Source organism: Suncus etruscus, chromosome 9 (genome assembly GCF_024139225.1).
Source record: "Suncus etruscus isolate mSunEtr1 chromosome 9, mSunEtr1.pri.cur, whole genome shotgun sequence".
Lineage (NCBI taxonomy): Eukaryota > Metazoa > Chordata > Mammalia > Eulipotyphla > Soricidae > Suncus > Suncus etruscus.
The window spans coordinates 34,635-40,634 of record NC_064856.1 but is presented as its reverse complement, the minus strand read 5'-3'; positions in this window follow the sequence as shown (position 1 = coordinate 40,634).

Sequence of the window (6,000 nt, the reverse complement as noted above, 5' to 3'; positions counted from 1 at the left end):
TGATATTTTTTTGTTTAGTTTCTGTCAGTGTGGTAATAGGAACACATCCAATGGTGTTCAGAGGCTATTCTTAGCTCTGTGCTCAGGGTTCAATGCTACTTTAAAGGTCTGTGCATTAAAGTGAAAAGACTGTACAGACTTTTGTCTGACTTATTTCTAGGGAGCTTCTGAAAACGCTGAAATAATTGATTTATTTCTTGTATCCAAATAACAGAAATGATTTGTTTCAGTTGACAAGAGTCATGGAAAAAAAAATAAGCTTGTTCTATTTGGGCATGCTCTTGAGCTCCTCCTAAAGCAGGTCTTTCAAGAAAATTCAAAAAAAAAAAGACCCCATGCTATTTCTTAAGCCTACTTCCATCTGGAGTGCCAGATCACTGTGTAAACAGGGATACTAGCTAGTCTACCTCTACCCCCATCCTTTACAATGGTTTTGTCCTAAAAAAATAAATAGGAAGTGAAAGGGGAAAGCAGAACTGGGATTAATTCTGTCACTAAAAGAGGAAATGAGAGAAAAAGTATGAAGCAGTCCTCTTGCAAGACACAGGAAATGAAGCTGCTTCTCAGCTTACTTCTCTGACCTTCTAGAAGACTGTGACCGTATCCTATTTTATAAAACATATTGATATAATTCTGTACTGACCCTAGTTAAGAGTCATATACTCATTTTTGTATGCAGGGAAGATCTTCAATATGTGCCAGAAGTGTTTTTTCCCCATCTAGTTGAGCCAAGTAGCACCCAGTCAGCCCAAGATTTCAGTACCTCAGAAAGTTGGCTATTCTGTTATTCTACCCTTTTCTGTTCTCACAAGAAGAAATTGAAATTCTGGAAGGCTCAAAACTTGAATGAATCCAGGGCAGCTAATGAAGAATGCCAGACTACTAATGTTGAGAATTCACACTGCTTAATAAATCAGCTTTAGAATTAATTCCTAAAGGGTTTCACAGTTGAGCCAAGAAGAGCATTTTCTCCCATCAATTACTTGTTTTAACAAATTCTTCAGTACAGGATCTCCATACCCACCAGCAGCTATATCCCTAAAAATCTATTATCTAAAATTATATTCTTTGAAATATCAATACCAAAACCTTAAATATATTTTGTAATTTATTTTTCTATTTTTTAGGTTTTGGATGTTGTAAATGTTACTGAGAAACAAATGTAAACTGAATTAGACAAATGATTGCCAGATTACTGGATGTTTTCTCCATGGTTAGAATAACAAACACTGATGCCCCCTCCTTGATCCTGCTTTAACCTGTGGAGTTCCCAGCTTTCTCAGTTCCCAGTTTAACTTTAGTCATCACTTGCTATGCTCTATTGCTAACCTACTTTGCTCAGTTCACACTAAGCATGTTGTTAAGGATTTGCTTGGCATCTCATCTCTTAAGTAAATGAGTAAGAGAAATATAAGGACCTACAACCTTCCATTTCAAGACCTATAAAATGGAGGCAAGGTTTCTCAGGGCTGACTGAAGACTAACTAAGGCAAATAAACCACATTTTAAAGAAACTGGATAAAGTACAGGCTTCTGTTATCACCTATAAAATTATAAACACCTATAAAATAAAATTTCCTTTTGCCTTTTCTGAGCTAATTAATTAGCACGACTACCCTTAATTACATTAATCTACCCCTTGGGTGATTTATGTTAAATTCTGGCAGATAAAAACAATTCAAAGGAAAAGCAGAGGTAGAACAGAACACATGTAGAAGAGCAAGAGAAGACAGCAAAAGAACAGCAAAAGGAGAGCAAAAAACAAAAACAAAAACAAACAAACAAACAAACAAAAAACCAACAACAGCAAGCTGGAAGAAAAAAGCTAGATCCTATATATAGTTTGCTCAACCCCCTGGGCCTTTTTGCACCTTCTTGTGACTTGATCTATTTCTTTCTCATCTGATGCCCCTTGAAGTCAACCCTTCAAATCCCAGGGTCAGCACAAACTTGAACATAAAGAAAACCATGAATTACAGGCTGGAAGCAGGCTGCAGGTGGCATCTGTCCCCCTGGGAAACCAGTTGAGAGGTTCCCTACAGATTCCATTTTCCATTCTAGTCATCTCACCCATTACCACCCCATTCCCATCAAAGTTATCATCTGTATAATTATATTCTTTGACTCTGTCTTACATAATTCTAGCAAACATAGGATTATATTGCTTAGCACCATAACAATTTTAGCACATTTTCATAGGCTGACCCCCTTATGCCACAGACCACTGGACTTCATAGCTCTATCCAGTCTTAGACTTTTAGACAATCCAGAGGATTTTGGTCCACTAGAAGCAGGAATACTGGTTTCTAACTTGTACATTCCAGTTAGTATTTGTTGTGTCTTTGGCATCTCAAGAGAGAGAGGAGTAGAAAGCTAACATGTTTATTACCTGTTAGAGTTCCACAGTAGCAACTGTCAAAACCTTGGGCCACATCCTCTGAGAAATGTAGAATTTCAAGCCAGACTTTCTTTTTTTTTTTTTTTTTTTTTTTTTGGTTTTTGGGCCACACCCGGTAACGCTCAGGGGTTACTCCTGGCTATGTGCTCAGAAGTTGCTCCTGGCTTGGGGGACCATATGGGACACCGGGGGATCGAACCGCGGTCCGTCCTAGGCTAGCGCAGGCAAGGCAGGCACCTTACCTTTAGCGCCACCGCCCGGGGCCCCAAGCCAGACTTTCTACTATTTTTATAGGACTATACCCAATACTCAGTAAATTTAATTTCATGTTTTTTAAAGTAAAAATACATGGTATATGATGGATGTGTACAGTAGAATGCCTTGTTCTGAAAACTTCTCTCAAACTCTATGAGAAAGTGGAGGTTCTGAGTTTATCCTCACCTTGTTTTTAATTTACCATCACTGTTTGTGTCTCCGTCTTTTGCTGAACCCTGCACCCACTTTCCTGGGGGCCCAGAGGACTCCCTGAATGCTCAGAAAAAGAGGCTGTGGCATCATACAGAACTCATATTTATGGGAACAGAGCAATTGCGCAGTGGTAGGGTGTTTGCCTTGCACATGGCTGACCCAGGTTGGACCATGATTCGATCCCTGGCATCCCATCTGGTCCCCCAAGCCAGGAGCGATTTCTGAGCACATAGCCAGGAGTAACCCTGTGCATCACCGGGTGTGGCCCCAAAAATAAAAAAATAAATAAACAACTCATATTTATGTATATGTAAAGAACAGGTTAGAAAATTAATATCTTTCACCTTGCTTATCAATTTTTTTCTTTCAACCTCTTCATGATAATCTTAACCATAAGGAAAATGTTACACAAATACATTGATATGTTATCATTTTTGAAGCAGATATATGGCTTTGCTGGGGAAGGACAGTGACTGGCAGCAAGCTTTCATGAAGTAATAAAACCAAGAAGTTATTTTCTCACTAGTCCTAAAATAGTTCAAAGCCTAGAGCCAGATTAACCTTGTAAACACAGGAATTCCATAAAGTGATCATTTTATTTACTTTAGAAATCTCTCTCCTTTAAGCCCTTATTCTTTCCTGAGGATGGCTGATTCTTCTTTAATGAAAGTATACTGCTTCACTACTTGTCCTCTGAAATTCTTTTCTGAGAGACAGAACTTGTGCCATAGTGAAGATTTCATCTTCCAACAAAGAACATAATTTCACCTCAGAGAAGCACAGATTCCCAAAATCCAGGTGTCAGGGACTGTCACCAAGTTGTATAGATCAAGTGGAAATCAGGTGATTGAGGCTGGCAGGACAGCAAAATCCTGGCAGGGACTCCTGCAAACCAACTTCCACAGGAATATCATGCAAAATTAGCCAGGAGTAAAGTCATTATTGCCTCACCTCCTCTTGCTCATGTCAGCTTTCCTTTCGGTTCTCCATGTGCCCTTCAACAACCATAGTAGGTATGTGTCATATTTGTCTTTAATATCAGTGCTATGAATATTTACCACGTTGATAAATCATTAAATCGTAGAAACATAGAATAAACATTTTATGAATGATAAATATGTCCCATAGATTCTGAAACACATGTGTTTAAGGTATAAAAATTATAGGAACAGGGGTTAACTGCCCATCAGGTAGACCACCAAAGTTCTCAATGATCTAACAGCTCTGAGTACAGCTGCCATCATAAATATTCTTAAACAAAATGTAAAGTAAAATGTTATTCTTGACCACTAGAACTTTCTTTTCATTACACCTCATAAAGTCAGACATATATATGGAGACTCCAAATATCTATGTAACTTTTGACCAAATAATTATAATTCTAAGAAGAAAATACATATCAAGGCTTTTATTCCATCAGAGCTTCATAATATTATTCATTATAGGGGAAAATTTAAAGAGAAGAGAAACCTAGAAGACTGTCATTGGAGAAAAAAATAAGTTTGAGAATATCTAGAATCGGAACTAATAGAGTTTTCAAAGAACACTATGAAAAATGGAAAAAATATTTATGACGTTGAGAAAAAAACAGCACCAAAGTACAATAATTACATGATCTCAGTGTGGTCAAGACACATGAGTCAAGCACTGCACACAAACTTAAATTCTGTTTTTTGTTTCTCATTTTTTTTTTCACAATGAAGACATGTAAAAATTTGATTTGCTTTTAAAAAGTACTTATATTTTCTAATATATGGAAGAATTTGTAAATTTTGCTCATTGCTTTTCTTGCATTAAGGTCAATTTTTCTTTTTTGTGTGTTTTCCCCATTTGTAATTGAGGTACCATGATTTACAATATTGTTAATGATAGTTTCAATGGATTCCACACCCATCACTAGAGTACCTGCTTCTCTCCACCAATATTAAAATACCCCAGCACAATTCCTGCTGAAGAGGAAGGGGAAGAGGGGAAGCAGAGGGAGGAGGGGAAGGAGGGGAAGAGGAAGAAGGAGAAGGAGAAAGGGGAGGAGGGAAAGAAGAGGAAGGAGGGGGAGGAGAAGAAATAATTTAGGTTTTTTTTTTGCCTTGTTTTGATAGAGATACAGCCTGCAACCCAGATAAAAATAGTGAAAAAAAAGTCTTTCTGAAAAGCATATATACTACAAAGTTCCAGCAACATGAATTTCCAGAAAAGACAAAACTTATACAAAGGGGAGGGAGGAAGTAGCACAGCAGGTAGGGAATTTGCCTTGCATGTGGCCAGCCTGAGTTGGATCCCGACATCCCAGGAGTAATGTCTGAGTGTAGAGCCAGGAGAAACTCCTGAGAGCTATTGGGTATGGCCCTCAAAGCAATACATAAATAAATAGTAAAAAATAAAGTGCGGGGTGAGTAGTATAGACTTGAAAGGGTTATGAGGGGCTGTTTTGGGGTATCTGATAGAGATTTGGGTTCTATAGGAATATTGTATTTGTCAAAATGTAAGTGAAGTAATACACTTGATGCACACGTTTTACTACAGGTAAATTGTACGTATGACAAAAAGTTCTAAGTAAACATGGAGCTCTATTCAATATTATCATTAGTATGTGTTTAGGCTCATAATGGGTAGACAGATGTTATAAATGAAAAGATCAATTATATAATTCATATGAGTATATAAGTACTTGCTATAGAGTATTCAGTTGCTGAGGATATATTTTGACCCATTCTACCCAACCAGACAGAAAAGTTTTGGGGTTTTTTTGTTTGTTTGTTTTTTTATAAATATCCTTGTATCTATCTGCCTTCCTTCTTCTTTTCTCCCCTCCAGATTTAGCAATTACACCAAGTTCTAGTCAAAAACAATAGTAACCAGAGCATTAGCCTGACTCATTTCTCTTCTAGTATTAAAGAAAGATTTTTCTGGTATATGTAAAATATGTAAGGAAGACATTGTCCCATATATACTATAGTAGTAGAGAACAAAATAAGAGAAAATGAACTCATCTCCAAATGTAAAAAGGGTAATAAATATTGGTTGCTAAAAAGACTGAGAGAAACGATGGAAAATCACAGAGGTGTGTGGGAGGTGGGGGGTTGTTCTTCTAACAAGCAGAGAACTTCGCTAAGAGCAGGGAGACCTGAGAAGTA